Source organism: Protomyctophum bolini (genome assembly GCF_963924005.1).
Source record: "Protomyctophum bolini genome assembly, chromosome: 16".
In the NCBI taxonomy this organism is placed as follows: Eukaryota; Metazoa; Chordata; class Actinopteri; order Myctophiformes; family Myctophidae; genus Protomyctophum; species Protomyctophum bolini.
The window spans coordinates 12,499,923-12,504,779 of NC_137877.1; positions in this window are offsets into that span (position 1 = coordinate 12,499,923).

The window sequence follows — 4,857 nt, forward strand, 5'->3', positions numbered from 1 at the left end:
TGTGTGTGTGTGCGCAGCCCGATCTCTTGGAAAGCAACCGTTTTCCTTTCGACGGTGAATGTGTTCTCATCAGTAATGCAAAATGACAGCCATGTGCAACAAAACAAAGTCAAAACGTAGACATTCGCCCCTCAGCTGATTGCATTATTTGTTTACCGAGATGTAGCCGAGTAAACAGATATAATCTGATTTGAAACAATTTGTATTTTAGACAACCTGTATTTTAGCATTATGTATATTTGACTTGTAAGACGTGTGTAATAGATTGATCCCTCAAAATAAGGAACAGCGTGTACCTTCAGGTCAGTAAGAGACAAATACAACAATTATGTACTTCAAGAGACGGTGGAACACCTAATAATAAGTCAGTACTAGTAGCCACATGAGTTGGTTATGTTGCATCAGTGTTGTTTTTGGCAGAAAATTTTGATTTTAGTTTTAGTCTCTTGAAGTTTATTTTAGTCACATTTTAGTCACCTGGAATGTCTTAGTGTTAGTCTAGTTTTAGTCGACTAAATCTACAGTTGATTTAGTCGACTAAAATGTGTTTTGGTGGGCCTTGATGATCTTGTAGATCGGCTATTTTCAGCATGCAACCAAGTGTAAAATGACTTATATCTCTTGTCCACTAGACCCTTCCTAACATTTTAGTCAAGTTTTTATTTGTTGACGAAATCGTCAGTATATTCAGTCTCAGTTTTAATCATCATAGCTTTAGTTTTCATTTAGTTTCCATTTAGTTTTCGTCAGTGGAAAAAGGTATAGTCGACGAACACTTTTCGTCTTAGTTCCAGTCGACGAAAACAACACAGTGTTGCGTACAGTTGCTGAGATCATGACGCTAATAAAAGTAAATGAAAGACGACGACACTATAACTTTTATGTAAATGTCAGAGCTGGGCTCCGCACAGAAGACCTATAATTCCCTTGGAGATAAACCCTGCCACAGTGCCACGTCTTTGAAGGAGCGACCGCCTCTAGCAGTGGGCGACTAATGCCAACATCAAAACAGTCATATTTCGCCTCCAGTTGGCCCACAGTGGAGAAGTTGAATGAGGAAAATACAAAGCAGCGGGGTTGTTAAGGGGGCCAGCAAAGCATCATCTATTAGAGCAGACAGCTCTCACCCCCTATACCGGGAATATGAATTCTTACCATCCGGCCAATGGTTAAAGACCCCCGTTACTAAAACAAACGGGTACAAATTTTCATTCATACCTACCTCCATCCGAGCAAGGGAAGTAGGAGGAGGTAGATGTAGTTACACTCGATGCACTTTAGCCCTGGTTGCACTTTATATTTAATGTAACATCTTGTGATAATGTATACGTATGTCTGTTGTACTGTACTGTTTGTAATGTCTCTGAGAGCTTTTATTATCTGCTGTAAAACGAAGTGCCCAGTTTGGGACATATGAATAAACTTGACCTTGACCTGAATACATACGGTAATATCAATCATAGAGCATTCATCTCAAGGCCCATTATTAATTGGGCATTTGAGCCACGGACCATCTGATGTGATTTACCTCTCAGACCCAAAACTAATGAATATTGTGTTGTAGTTGGATAAGACTACAATTCCATGCTTTTGGCAAATGTTGATCAAAATAACAATCCGTACATTCTCTAATTGTGTAGACTTCTTGTAAATTAAGTAATGCAGATGTTTAACAATAACTTTACTCTTGAGAGTGTAAAATGAAACCAAATGGCTCTTAAGAGTTAAATATCTATAAGGGTCCATTTGGTTACCAACTCTCCATCATTTAGCTGCATGGGGACCACCTGGAACTGGTTGAGAATAGGGATGTGCGATATACCGATGTCAATATCTCATTCTGTATTGAAAAATTATAATAATCTTGTCCATTCTGAAACATCCATGTGACAGGGTGTCTGCACTGCATGCTTAGGCAAGTCAGATTGAACTTTAATACCATTCTATTTTATATTGTGAGCTTGTAGATCTGTTCAAGCTGTTACCTTGGGCTTGTTTATCTGTAAAGACAGACTGATTAATCAGACTGATTGATCATTAAATTAATCGGTCTGATTGATTAATGGAACCGATGCAGAGTAATCTAAAAACAACTAAAACCGCCCGATACCGCTGTGTTTGCCGATTAATCTCCCATCACTAGTTGAGAGAATCACTGTCATAGAGATCAATATAGGGTTAATACTCACCAGAGCCTTAGATATAGACAGTTACGCAAACTGCGTTCACTTCATGGGGCTTCAGTCCAATGGCGGCTCTCCTACATAGACTTCCATTGAGAATGGGGACAACCCAACTGGAACAAGTCCTGGACCGGAAGTAGGCAGAAATGCATTGGACTCAGGCAACAGCCCAGCTTTAATGATCTTAAATCCCGTTATTTTAGTTTAGTAGAAATAGTACAACGTAAACATTAAAGAGACTTTAGTTGTTACTGTACAATACTTTAAAACAGTTGTCATGTTGCACACATGCCTAAAATTGCTCTTATTTGCGCCGCCCTCGTTGAAAACAATGTATTTCCAACTCCAGCTTGTCTCAGTTCAGGCTGCATGAACAGCGCTCGGTTTCTGGAGTGGGTTCCAGGGTACCCCCTGCGAAATTTGCAAATGTATCATTGAAAGAAACTATTTTAACCCCATGACATGCATAAGATCTGGTCATCCCAGCTTAGTAAGAGGTTCAACTAAAACAATTATATTTAGGACGACCGTCGATATGGCTCCGAGACATGGACACTTTCACAGAAATTAGAGATACGCCTGGATGGCACTTACACATCTAATGAAAATCTCTCTTGGAAGAGCCACCCATCGACTTCTCTAATACACAGCAACCTGGGTGCTACACCAGAATGCTGCGTGTGCAGTACTTAACATCAGCAAGAATACACACGTTACCGACGTGAATCTGTGTGATGGAATGCGCTAGGGTGGGCCAGAAAATAGCAGCCAAGGAGAATGAGACTAGCAGGACACTGCCAAAGACACAAAGAGCTGCGCTGTGGGAACCCACACACGGGCACCGCTCACGACGAGGACGTCCACATTAGCATAACATGTGGATGTACTCCAGAAAGACGCAGGAGCGCAAAGCACCGACGAGCTGGCCAGATGTATGGAGAACCGGGAGGACATCGACCTAGAGAGAGAATCACGAGTGGCCTTGCAGGGGTAAAAGTCTCCCCCTGGCAGGGCGCTTCTACGGACACAATTGGCCATGTTCGCGGATGGGAAGCCGGCAGGAGAGCGAATTGATTCACCGCTCTCAGACAGGGTGTTGTCTATGATGATGGATGGTGGCCCGTACACTCTGCAAGGTGTCTGGCTGATAGAGTGCTTCAGTTTGCCTGAGGCGTATGGTGAGACCATAAGAGTTATACAAGAAGGGTGAGACGATCATTTGGCTGCTACTCACAATAAGCTATAAATGCCTCTGTTGTATGTGGAGGGCATCTCGTTTTTCTCGGGACAAATGCTTTGGCAATGTCCCGGGGACCCCCCCCCCCAATATAAATTGACTGCTACAATAACCATAATAATAGAGACAATACACCATAAATAAATACTGAAACCAGATATAATCATTAGGGAAGGTGCATGCAAGTACTATGTGTAATATATGTAAACTCTTAATTTCTATTTTCCTTACTTAGCCTGTCCGAGCCATTTCCGGTTGTGCAGGTAGTTCGGGCATCTGGTTAGGATGTCTCTCAGGCGTCATAGGGAGGTCCTCGATGCACGTCCCACTGGGAGGAGACCCCGGGGCAGACCAAGGCGCAGATGGAGGGATTTACATCGACTCACTGGCCTTAGAACGTCTCAGGATCCCCCAGGCTCTGGTGGAGCTGTGGTCCCCACGACCCGACTACTGCAGGGTTTCCTGCACAATGATATTGGCATGGCGCTGCGCCATGCTTGAAATACATGCGATGTATGTAGCGCCATGCAATGTATTAGGGGGCTAGTGAATCATGGTGTGTGTGATGTCCAATGTCTCCCCAGTGCCTCCCCAGTGTCTCCCCAGTGTCTCCCCAGTGCCTCCCCAGTGTCTCCCCAGTGTCCCCCCGAGTGCCTCCACAGTGTCTCCCCAGTGTCCCCCTGAGTGCCTCCCCAGTGTCCCCCTGAGTGCCTCCCCAGTGTCCCCCTGAGTGCCTCCCCAGTGTCTCAACAGTGCCTCCACAGTGTCTCCCCAGTGTCCCCCTGAGTGCCTCCCCAGTGTGCCCCTGAGTGCCTCCCCAGTGTCCCCCTGAGTGCCTCCCCAGTGTCTCCCCATGCAGTGCCTCCCCAGTGTCTCCCCAGTGCCTCCCCAGTGTCCCCCTGAGTGCCTCCCCAGTGTCTCCACAGTGCCTCCCCAGTGTCTCCACAGTGCCTCCCCAGTGCCTCCCCAGTGTCTCCCCAGTGCCTCCCCAGTGTCTCCCCAGTGCCTCCCCAGTGTCTCCCCAGTGCCTCCCCAGTGTCTCCACAGTGCCTCCCCAGTGTCCCCCTGAGTGCCTCCCCAGTGTCCCCCTGAGTGCCTCCCCAGTGTCTCCACAGATCCTCCACAGTGTCTCCCCAGTGCCTCCCCAGTGCCTCCACAGTGTCTCCCCAGTGCCTCCACAGTGCCTCCCCAGTGCCCCCCTGAGTGCCTCCCCAGTGTCTCCACAGTGCCTCCCCAGTGTCTCCCCAGTGTCCCCACAGTGCCTCCACAGTGTCTCCACAGTGTCTCCCCAGTGCCAAAGCTTTTTCCTGCAGGAAAACACACGGATAAGCGGTTGAAGATGGATGGATGGATGCAACGTTTCCACAGCGGCTGTGTGCTCTTGTTGAGTCGAGGAGCATGCAGGGCCCAACCTTTTTACAAACAGCAACAGACAAA